Source organism: Manacus vitellinus, unplaced genomic scaffold (genome assembly GCF_001715985.3).
Source record: "Manacus vitellinus isolate BGI_N305 unplaced genomic scaffold, ASM171598v3 scaffold_89_pilon, whole genome shotgun sequence".
Classification (NCBI taxonomy): Eukaryota; Metazoa; Chordata; class Aves; order Passeriformes; family Pipridae; genus Manacus; species Manacus vitellinus.
The window spans coordinates 306,264-319,246 of record NW_021940863.1 but is presented as its reverse complement, the minus strand read 5'-3'; positions in this window follow the sequence as shown (position 1 = coordinate 319,246).

The following is a 12,983-nucleotide window of genomic DNA, read 5'->3' as shown; positions in this document are numbered from 1 at the left end:
AGATTTGCTTTGAAATACAATTTTTATTTGGTCTCTTTTCTTACACATGGTCTTTTTCTTCGTTGCATTATAACCTGAGCTGAGAGCAGGGAAGTGTGTTCCAAAATTGCACACTAAATGTGTGCAAAATTCCTAAGACTGAGATATTTTGAAGCTGGTTTCAGATTTTGAAAGGGTACTGCAATATGATCATAACAAGGAAAGGTAATCCTGCGCTTGGAAAACACTATCAAATGTCATTTTGTATACACAGATTCTGTGTTTAATGTGAAATTACATGTTTTAAAGTCTCAGTCCACTTTTGGAATCACACTCTGCACTAGTTTTTATTTTCTTCTTGAACTAAAAAGGTAGAAGTATCAGAGCGCCATGTAGAATTAAACAAAATCTATGCCTTTCCACTCATAATCATAAAGATGATCTTACCAAAATCTCAGCATAATACCCACTCAGTTTAGTGGAGACTGATTATGGTGGTTTGACTTTGGCTGGTGTCCAAGCATCCACCAAAGCTGCTCTATCACCCACTTCTGCAACTGGAAAGAGGAGAGAAAATACTGCAAAAGGCTCATGAGTTAAGATAAGGACTGGGAGAGATCACTCACCAATTATCAACATGGGCAAAGCTGACTTGACTTGGGGAAATTAACTGAATCTATTACTAATCAAAATCAGAGCAGGATGATGAGAGGTAAAACAAATCTTAAAAATACCTTCCTCCCCATCCCTCCCTTCTTTCAGGTCTAAGTATTATTTTCATACACAAAGTCTAAGCCCCAAATGCTACCACTCACTGATATTCAGGCAAAATGTTTCAATGTACAGGTGGACTAAGGAAAAATGGATGCAGGTTTAGTCACAAAATTAAAAACAAATTACAAGGTGCTCCTTGTAAATACACAACAGTATTTATACAGTGGCATCTCTTACATCTTAAACTTAGCATATGAAATGAAAATTACTTGATCACAAGAAGATCAAGTTTCTAGTAGATTGAAAACTTTCCTGTACCTCATGTTTTTGAGCCAATGAAACTGGTAAAACCCAGTAAAAACTATCTTGAGAAGAGCTGTCACTGAGAGCCTTCTCATTCCTTCTTTCTATGATGTGCCCAGTTGAAGCGTTATTTCCAAAAAGTGCTCCAGTTAGGAGGTTTGGTAGTTTCCAAGTCACATTTCTGCAGGATGAGGAAGTCCAGCATAATGACTCTGAAACAGACATCCAGTACATCCATTGAGCTATGAATGCTGCTTCCCCTCCTGATTTTCTTTCAGCATTATTTATTTATTCATTAGAGAAAGCCCTAGTAAGTAGTACTAGTAATTTGACACTCCGTAGTTCTAGAGATGAGAATCCCCTTTTTTCTTTCACACAGGGTAAGAAACTTTCTGGTGTCCCTCTTCTGGTGCTTTGAGATTGTTCTGTAAAGCCCAGCTACAGCTGAGAGGTTGTTACAGCAGCTTCAGTCACTGCACTCTGAGCCTGTGGTTGCCATGCTCTCTTGCACACGAAGGACAGAGAAGTAGCTGCCCTAATTATGTCCAAGCCATCACGTGTCACCAATAGACAAGTGCAAATTATTTTGTTTTCTGTACAAATGTCCTCGTATCAGATCTGGTGCAGAACTTCCATTGACTATGTGTGCATTTATGTGTATGACCTAAGGTTATTTATTATATATTTATTATTATTATATTGGTTATTTATTATTACTTATAGTTTTTTCCTGAGGGAACTACTGATATTCTTAGTTTTATTCAGCCTCTTTAAATAAATATAACGCAAAGGGTTCTGAGCATCAAGCATCTGCAGCAGAAAAGGAACAGCAAGGGAGCTATGAATCCATTCCTAAGTTTTCACAGCCTCATACTGTACACGCAACTTCCTCAACAATTTAAAAACACAAGATTGTGATTTAGAGTGGTAAAGTCACCAACTAACACAGTCATGCTTCCCTTGTTACCAAAAGCAGGAAAAAAGGACAAAGGATAGATCTGAAAGAAAGCATGGATGTATGAAGCCAAGTCGTGTCTTAAACTGTCATGGTTACATTCAGAAGTATGAAGTAAGATCCAGTGATCTTCCTGAATGAAATCTGATTTAATCAACGTGATTAAAATTCCTGATTTGGAATCCTTGAGGTAAATAGCTCAGCTTCTGTGTTAGAGCTAAACTTTCAACAAGAACATTCAAGTTTAGGAAATGGTTTGAGGTAAAAGAAAGCAGGGCAGAAACCCAACCTGGAGGAATGTCTCAATCCCCATAGTGATCTGGCCGGTTGCTTCCTGGGGGTAAAAGACATAAGCCAGAACTGCAGTACAGGCTTGTGAAACAGAAAATGGAAGGGAGAAACCAGATAACTTCATAAAAGTTTTAGTCTTAAAATAGAGTTGTTTTAAGCAAGCAGTGTCCTGCAGAGAGCAGAGACTGTGTGCATGCTTATTTCTGCTCCTAAGACTTCTCTGCTGCCCGCCACAGGAGATCTGTATGAACATGATTGCTAAGGGTTGTAATTTAAAACCCAGAACAATGTATTAATAAATCTGACAAAAAACACAATGAGCACAAGTCAGACTTGGGAGCTGCAGCAAATGCTGGAAAGCTGATGTGGCTACAAAAACTTTGTCTCATGACCGGCCTGGATTGCTTTTACATGAGTCATCCGACCTCAGAACATGGTCCTGTGAGGGCTGGGCTTTCATATTACCCTTATTAGGGGTTTATTCTTTCTCAGATTTCACACTGCTGGACTGTCATTAGAGAAAATGACAATACATCTGATGGAAGCATCCCCTGGAGGTGGCCAGTGATTCATTTTGAGTAGTGTGATAAAATTGCACAAATATTTTGGTTACTAGATGAGCAGGATGTTAGTGTGGTGACTACACTTACAGAACTCTCTCATGTGGTATTAAGAAAACCTAACACGTATTTGTGATCACGTTTTTACTCTGTATTAAACATATCTGCATCAGAACAGTAAAGCAGGTCCATAGAATCAAGTCACTGTAAAATGGCTAAAATAAAACCAAAAATACAATATGCTAACTTAAAGGTCCCAATTTACCGAGATACACAAAAGGATCAACCTTGCTAATAGCTAACGAAAAATATCCCTTCCAAATATCACTTCCAGAGCTACATTCAAATCCAAACTTACTCAAATGCTGTGTCTTCAGACTTCAGACTTCAGCGTATACAATGAGGTTTGAATTCTGAAGCTTGTCTACATCCAGATTTTGGATTTAGATTCTATTCCATTTTATTACCAACTTCATACCTACTTTTGTCTCTGCAGACCCCAAGAATGTATTTTCTTTAGTGTCAGAAATGAAATGTTCCCTTTGAACATTTAAATCTTATTTCAATAGTTTCTAGCTGCTGAAATTTGCAGGGCTGCATTTTAAGCTTCATTTTAATTTCTATAGGTATTTAAGCAGTTCTCCTACTCCTATTCTTAAAATACAACTATAATCTTTTTCTCACTTGCAAATAGATCTACTGTAAGTGAAGTGGGCTTTGGCATGGAAGTGACTACAATCCAGAAACCAAGATTTTTATTAAATGCTGTTTCACATTTTTCTCTACATCTTGGGCAGAGACACTATGCATCAAACCTTTAATCTGAGTGATTGATATGCCAATTTATACATTGTCTTTGATCTTTCAGTCCTACCACAGGGCAAATTTGGCGTCGTATTTAAAACTTGGAAAATCCCATGGTTATAATGTCTGCTTTTTCTCACTTCCCATTCTGAAATAGTTGACTTTTTTGTGGTTCCTTTGAGAAGTGTAGCCCAGCATCTCCTCTTGAAGTTTCTTTTCTCTGTGTATTTAGACAACTGTAGACTACTGCTTCAGGATTTGTCTTATTATTACATTGCAGCTATTCATATGGTAGAGATCTTAAATTCAAAAAATTCAAGTATGCATTCAAAAAATGTTGCAACTGTGCATGACTTTTAAGTACCTGCTAAAGTCTCATTAAGCTTATGCCTGAAGTAAAATCTATCTAAGTATTTTGCTGAACAGAGCCCTTTTGGATCTAATCCAATGCACATTGCAGCCAGTCAAAAATTCCCATTGACTTCAGTGGGCTCCCAGCCGATTCCTGGGAGGTATTATGTGTGTGAAGTTCAGCTCTTCTCCTGCCAGACTTCAGTTCTTGCTCTGACATGTGTTCTTTAGTTTTTTTACACTGCCTCTTTTCAACAAAAAAGTATAAAAATTTTAAGGCCTCCCTGAAAGGCCCGGAGAGTTTTTCACTGCTTTTTTAAATGCACTCTGGTCAAAACTGAAGCATTTCAAAACCATTCATTTCCTTCTACGAGAAACATAAAAGTAAATAGTTTCAGGTCTAATATAAAATTTTAGGTCTGATAAATGCCATTGCAGCCTTATAATTTTGAGGTTGCATTAGTATTTTATACAAATATTCAGGATATTCATTACAAATACTATACACATAAATAAACACAGAATGCAAACACATTGTATATAATCATAGCTTTCTAATAGTTTAAACACTTTACAAAATATTTTTTCTTTTTCAAAATTTCAACTTTAATAATTTTATATTCTGTTGGAAATTTTAAAAGAGAGACATTTTCAGTTCAGATTCAAACCAAATTTCTAAATGTTCAATTTTCTGTAGACAAAATTCCTTTTTTTCTGTCGATACCTTCTAGAGTGCTTTAGATATTTAGCTTTCTATACTCACTTCTCTCTCCTCTCTGTTTGCTTTTACTAGTAAAGATGGAAATCTGCTTTTCAACATCCTCCTTTATTAAAAATACTTCTTCATTATGTATACAACCAGTACCAGAACACAGAACTCAACTGGCACAAATAAATCTTCCAAGTGAACAATGCATCAGACGTTCATCTTAAATAGGATATCACGTTAATCATAGTGTAGCTCAGACTTGGAGATTTATACCATGACCATTCTGTTAATTAGTAGGTACAAGTACACATGGCACTTTCACCTCGGCTTCTCTGTTTGAAGCAACTTAGAAACACTAACAAATTCCTTCTAAAATAGTCTTGCAGTTAAATAAATTTACTTTGTATACAATGTGACAAGCTAAACTAAATTCGGCAGAGGAGAGCTCTGGTTTCTAGGAACTGTGGTAGTTTTGTGGCAGCTTCATTAAATATAAAAATTGAGGCTGAAATCTTAAGAAGTGTTAAAATCAGTAAAGCTCTGAAGTCTAATGAGCTATACTGATTCAATGCAGCTGGAGAATCAGTCCATCGAATATGAAATTGAATAACAGGAATTGAATAAAAAAAGCCTCTGCTTTATTAAGATAATACATTCAATTCCTTTTTTGTGGTCCCTGAATTTTCAAAGAGCCTCTTTACTTTTTTGCTGTCTTCTTCTGGAAGCTGTTGGGAGGGTGCTTCATGTTTAGATGGTGGAGATGGGGAGCTCACCCTCAAGAAGGTGTTGGAAGAAAACTGAGCTTCTCAAACAGTTTGAGTCCTAGGATATACATGCTAGAGGGATCTGGACAAAATTTAACCACAACTTAAATTTATCACTTGGAACGGCTGGAGTCACTTGGCCTGTTCAGCCTGGAGAAGAGGAGTCTGAGGGGAGACCTCATTGCAGTCTGTAACTTCCTTGTGAGGGGAAGGGGAGAGACAGACATTGACCTCTTCTCTGTGGTGACCAGTGACAGGACCTGAGGAAATGGCATGAAGTTGTGTCAGGGGAGGTTTAGACTGGGTATTAGAAAAGGGTTCTTCACCCAGAGGATGATTGGATGCTGGAACAGGCTCCGCAGGAAAGTGGTCACAGCACCAAGCCTGACAGACTTGCAGAAGTGTTTGGATGATACTTTCCGGCACATGATGTGACTCTTGGGAATGGGTGCAGGGCTAGGAGTTGGACTCGATGATCCTTGTGGATGCCTTCCAACTTGGCATATTCTGTGATTCTGTGATTTCACAGTTACTAGGCCATAACAGTACATGGCATGTCATGTCTTTTAGATTCAAGCAGGGATTGACCATAAGGACTAAGGGACCTGTAAGCCCCATCTCCAGAAGCCACTCAGGAAGAAGCAAGGCACCACTAAAGCCACTGTCCACAGCTGCTTTAGCCTTGCTGTTCCCAAGGCTACACCAAAATCTCAAGTACCTGGGGACAAGGACATTACTCTTGTGCCACACATACCTGTGGCAGCCAGTATTAGCTGCTAGGGCAGTCCTGGCTTGGTACAGAGGCTGGCATCCAAACACTGCTTCCTCTGAAATATGTTAACTCACTGGAGTGCATCCTGTTGCTATTCAACCACCCTCACAAGGGAAGGACTGAAATATTTATCATCATTTGTATGAGAAGTCTTTCTTACGTGTTTACAAATGCAGATGTGAATGATTGTGTTTTGTGGGTTTTTTGTTTGTTTATTTAAAGAAAAGAGAAAAAGGAGGGGGAAAGAAAAAGGTAGTGACAAAAGGGAAAGTCTCTACTTGCACAGTGAGCTGTATGTCAAAGATTAAGAGACTGAACTTTCTTCAAGGGTACTTAAGTCTCAAGGGTATTATGTGCCTGCATAGTCACTGTACTGGTTTTAAGTTGGCCTTTCACCATAAAAAGAACTCAAAGTGTGTTTGTCCTGTAAAGAGAAAAATGAAAATCATTGTCTGTCACCTCCTTCAAACATTTTTTCCTCCTCCATCTCTCTGCCTGGCTGTTTATTCACAGCAGTGGCTCTTCCAAGTTGAAGAGAAAATCCAAGAAAGTTTTAAATTGAAAAATCACCTGTTGATACTACTTTGAACTTGTTCCCACCACTAAAATCAGTGGTGATGTAATTAATTCTTGCAGCGTTGTGCACAACCTGATCCTTATTTTGCAGAGACCTTGTTCTGCAAGGACCTTGTTCTTCAGGGGTAAGTAGCCAAAGCAAAACTTCCCTCACTTTCATTCAGAAAAGGAATTTGGAATTCTTTTTTTTTTTTTTTACCATGCGAAGCAGTGCTTGCTAGGATAAACACAGGTAAAGCAGAGAGGTTATTGGAGCATGTAGGTTCACTAACATCTTTTACTCCATGACAAAAATGATGGATTTATTGAGATCTTTGTTCCCCAAAGGGAAAGTGGTCATGTTCTTTTTGTCAGTCTTTTTGTCTTCAAGATTTTGAAGTAGTAAAAAAAAAAAAAGAGAGAGGGAGAAATAAGAAAGCCTTAAAAGCAAATAAATAAAAACCCAGAGATATCACTCTGCCAGATCACTATTGTAGACCCTGCAGAAATGGGAAAAAGGGGACGCTGGTAATTAAGAGGTAGAACGTAGATAATTTTTTTATAGTATAGTTGATAGATTTTTTAAGAGAATCAATGATCAGGACAGCTACAGAGTAAAGTGCAAGACCACAACAGAGACTCTATACTTAAAATATGTCAGCATGTCCACCTGCAGAGGATCACAGAAATATTACAAAGGGAGAAGTGCCAAAACTGCTGAGTCTACAAGTATAGAGAGAAAATGAATAGGAGAAAGCAGAGGAAGCCTCCACCCTTCTTAAGTTTAGCTAGTGTTTTTAAATCCTCTCACTGACTGTTTCCCTGGTGCTTCTCTAGCAACCTGTCCCTCCCACAGATTAAAGTAATAGACAGTAATTTATACTACTGTAATTCAGATGATGCCTCTTCATTGTCCCAGGATAATCCAAAACATTTTCTTTCTTAGTGGAGCAGTAGCTTATGTTGTACAGATATCTACATAAAGGCAGCTTACCAAAATACCCAGTTGGAAAAGAACTGTACACAGAGGTTTAATTAATCTCTATAATTTTAGATAATTTAATAGAGTTGGTATTATTACAAATATGTGAAAACATGAGCTTTTAAGCTTTGCATCTCACCAGCATTATTTCTCTCCCTATTTTATCACAGCTATACTAATGGTTATAACAGAGCAGCCACATCACCTTCTTTCTTCCTCAGACCATACTGTCTGGCCAGACGAGCATGCTTGCCTGAAAGTCAGGAACTCACTCCCCTGGACTCTCACAGACACTGGAGGTGGAGGGAAGAGTGGGCTACATGGGTAACTAGTGCATGCCTGATTTCAGAACGGCAGTTAATAATGAACAGCATGGATATCTTGTCCAGGACAAGCCTGTGTTGGTTTTGGTTTGGCTTTCCAAAACTGAAGTGAGTTAGGCTGCCATTCTGTAATGCCCTCTACTTCTTTACCTGCTGCATAACTGCCTAGATACTTGAAGATCAAACTAGGTGCAACTGCTCTGGACTGACTTGAAGCTTTGTTTTATACTGAGGCCATTTTTTTAACCTTCTATGTTATTTTTCCCCTCCTTAAGAGTAGACCATGTATTTAAGAACATCTACAGAAAGCTTCAGGCTCTAAAATCTTAAAAATAGAACTGATCTCCTAAAAGTAATATATATTAGTAAAGAAATGGCCAAGTACTGCGGAATCAGAAATCAATAAATACAAAAATATTTTCTCTTCCTAACTTTCCGCTCCGTGCCTCAAGCCTCCACCATCTCCTGGGAGCTGTTCTGATTATATTCTTAGGCAATTGCTTTAAAACTAATCAAATTGAGGGTACTAAGTTTTGAAAAATTGTTTTGTCTTTGTCCCACAGTGGAAAAATATCTCATTAAATATAAAGTCATGACAGAGTAGTGATATCTGTGATTGTCCAGGTTATCAGTCGTAGCAGGAATGGTACCTCTTCCCATGTGGCTGTACTTCACTGTACGAAATGACTGGGCCCACTGGAACAGCTATATGTAATGGGAATGTATACCCTGCTATTTGACTCCCATAGCGAAATCAGCTTCTCAAACATACCTTGCAGTTCATGAGTGGAAGTTGCCAAAGTACATATTCTACAGTTCCATTCATTTAATCATTTAAAATAGCATCAGTTCTGCACAGTTTGTGCAGATAATGAGTATTAGGAGCAGTTGCAATCATTGTAATGCCCAACACTTGACACATAGGAGAAGTTTGGAATATTTCCCTAAAGGAAAATTATGAGAACTAATAATATTGTAATGCAATTTGGGGGGAGCGGTGGGAGTGGAATTAAACCACACTGCTATTTCATGTCTCTTAGATCTTTGTTAACCACATCAGGAAGAGAAAAAGGAGCTCTCTTCTCTTCATCACTGTTTTTAGGTTTGATACAATGGCTCATGGAACATAGCTCTCCCTTAGTTATTCAGTAACTTCTTATGACGATTAGAATTGTACATTCTGTAAGTAACTCATGTTTCTTATTTGCAAAAGATAAAGCTGTTCAATAAAGATTAGGGACTTCGTGGGAGTATTATAAATAGAGACAGGCAAGTACTAAAACACTTCACGCCTTCCTGTATCTGCATAGTGATAAAACAATGGAGAAAATCTACACGGTAACAGGGTAAGCCATCCACTGCTTTCAAATAGCAGGTGAGAGGAATCTTTGGGAACCACCCATGAATAAACAGTCCAGACTTTGTGGAAGGACATGGCTGTTTATTCAGCAGTTCCAGTTTTTCATATGGAAAACATGTTTAAGCATCTTGCCTACACTCAGGTGCTCCAGTTGAAAAAACTTTCATTTTCATTTTTACCTTCATTTTTATAGCTTTAATGATTATTTTAACAGCATAGTTTTCATGACTAAAATCACAGGAAGCTGAATATGTAGATTGGTCCTTAAGTTCACTGAAATTTAGAAGAATTTTTACAAACTAAGATGGGAGTGGTAAGGGATGCCTGGAATCTATGTTGGTTTCCAAGACTTTTGATGCAAACTCCAGCAGTTTCTGCAGATATTTTGCTCTGAGGCTTATGCGTTGATAGATGCCAGAAGTCAAGACAGAGTACAGAGGGAGAAGAACCCACGGCGTTTTTGCCTGGAAAGAGTTTGAAAGAATCCTCAAAATTGTTGGTTCCCGGGTTTCAAGTGGACCTAATTACTCTGACGCATATGGGTGAGTCATTTCTGAGCAGCTTCTAGTGCCCAAACGTGGCTATGTGGAGATGCACGAGGACTCAAGAAAGTCTGACCTAGCTTCAGTTTCTAATCTTGCTGCTTCCTCCCCACAACAAAAATGAAAGGCTTAGAAAATAATTTTCTCTTCAGGATAAAAAGAGAGAATTTAAAATTTTGTGGTTTCCCCTATGCCTATCCCAGCTCTGAATTAACTCAGTACTAGTATATCTATGCACAGGCCGCACAAAGGAAAAAAGCACAGAACAGCAACGACAGCAATGTCAGCACTGTACATGAGGCAGGGATTTTCCAGGTCATTTTCATCCAGTTCATCACTACAATTTGCTGGTCCAATTCTGCCAAATCAGCAGAAGTACTTCTTAAAAGAAAGCCTCACCCAGTTCTGCACAGGCAGCACTCTAAGAGTTTGCAGGGTTACTAGCACTTTTCATCAGAGATCCATTGTGAATTGCACTTTTAAATAAAGCACACAAGGATTAGAAAATTCTGACCACTGCTGGAGGTATTCATATCCCCAAGGCAATTTATAACAATTGATTTTGCCCAGTTGAAATAACAATATGGTCCTTGCCTATAGCAGGCTGAGACATGAACTGAAGAAATGCAAGGGAAGCTGTGACCAACAGTCATTTCTCATTCGTGGAATGATTGGTGTACACAAAAAAAATAAGTAAGCAGTTTTGCCCATTGATGGCCTAGTGGACAAAAGAACGCCTGGAATTAAATAATGTAAAATAGTGGGAGAAAAGAATGAAGTAAAATTGAGGAATATTTCATTTCATGCACTTAGACAACACTTCAAAAATCCATTTAAGAGTACCTTGTACTGCCCTTAGTCCTGCTGAAGGCAAAGTAGGATGAATTATTATTCCATGAAAGCAGATACAATCTAGTTCTTATTCAGATGAAGAAAAACAGTTCTTACTGGGACAATCTTTGGTAATCACAGAACCATACAAAACTTGAAAGACCTTGACTTTTGAAGTCTTTTAGGGCTTTCCATTCCCCTGCCCTAAGGGAGAAGCAACCATATCCATTTAAATCTTGTCAAAGAGTTCTTACCATCCTTAAGCTCCCTCAAAGCAGTTCCATGGTCTGCCCAGATAATTTACTGTCCTCCTAGCCAAGTCTCTTCATCAGGAGACTGTTGCAGGTATTTCCCGGGTGGAAGGAGGAACAGCTGGAGGGTAGAAAGAGGCAACCCACCTGCAGACCGCTGCAGGGAGCCCTGGTGACCTAAAGGTGGGCAGCCCTTCTTACCCTCATGGTCAGTCCAAGCCTGGCATTTTGATGCCAGCTATCATGCTTTCAAACTCTTCCATTCTATGCTTATCTTGACCAAGGAACTGTATAGCTTTTTTCGAGTTTTCAACCCTTCAGCTGAAAGAAGCACCCTCCAGCTCAGCATGCTAGAATATATCAGCCACATTTACTTTTTTAGCACATGGAAGAGAGGGAGGCAATGTGACGTGGGGCACCCAACACACATTAAAACCCTCTGACAGCTTTTCGCAGTCACTGCCATGGGTATGAACACATCAAAGCCAGAGGCAACAAGCTCAGATGGAATACAGTAGCACACAGCTCAGTCTGGATGCTAAAGGTCCATCTGATAGCTTGTGTCATCATCTCTTCAGATCTCCACTAATGTGTAGCCATGTTGGTCTTGGCAGATTAAAAGTGAGACACTGATATGAAATTAGATAAAGTATAGCTAGAAAAATAGTGGTAATCCAGTGAAAAATCTGGTTCAACATGTGTATGATACAGTTAAGGTAGAATAGAACACTAAAACATGGGGAAAGGCAAAATTCAGGCCCAAAATATTTAAGTGTAACATGATGCATCAGTTCAAATTTAACAGCTATTAGAGAGCTACCACTCCTCCCTGCTGGCATTAATTTTTATTATCCATTTAATTTTCACTTGCATATGTAGAAATATGCTAATCCTCATGTTGTCCCCCATGTCTCCCACTGTGAATCATTCATAAAAAACTGACTACCTAAAGTCTTGAATAAATCCTTTAAATGTGCTATTTCAGAACTTGCATTACTTGCCTAATTAGTATTCGTACACTGCTTCAATTCAAATCCAAATCTGTCCATTATTAGGTTATCACAAAGGTTAACAGCTTAATTCACTCATATCCAACCACTCAGTGCTGCCTAATATAATGTGACATTCTACTACTAATATTGTAGTGTTTAGATCTATGTGGAATAACTGCAAATGTAACGATTTTCATACAGTGCAGTGGACCTGAATCAATAATTCTGCTAGCTGATGATCTGGCCTCCCATGTTCCAGGTTTTCTTTAGCCTGCAATGTGTGACCAGACCCCATTAGATTGTCCATTTAGCATACATCAACACTTATACTATAAAAGTATGATTTTATTAATATGTTCTTGAAAAACTAGCTATCAGAAAATTATTTAAAATTTATTCTAAATAAAATCCTGGAAAAGACTCCTAGGTAGTCTTAGAACTTCTTTTACTGGGAAAGGTTATTCATGGTTTAATGGGATTGAAATTTTCCTTTGCAACATACTCACTATGAGCTACTGTTGTTTGCCTTTTGAAACAAAAATGCTAGCTTGGGAATGCTGTCTTTTATTTAAAAATAAAAAAATGAAGTGCAGCTGACAAAGTTCAGATAATTGGACAGAGCAGCAGAGCTTAAACACTGTATTCAGCATAGTGACATGTGACATCTTTTGAAATCTCCATAGGGTCTTTTAGCTTACAGCGAGCCATTGCAGAATCCTGGACTGATGGAGATTAAAGGGTTTGCTCTTGCAGGCATGCACCAATTTCCAATAATACAATTATTTTTTTGGTTTCCCCTTTATACTAAATCAATTCATATTCTACTTGGTAAACATACATGTTTTTGCTAACCCAGTCCAGAATCTAAGTAATGCCACAGCTCTACAAAAAAAAAAAAGTTCAAAGCCAGAAAAATGTGTTTAGTGGAGCATCAGTATGGTCTGA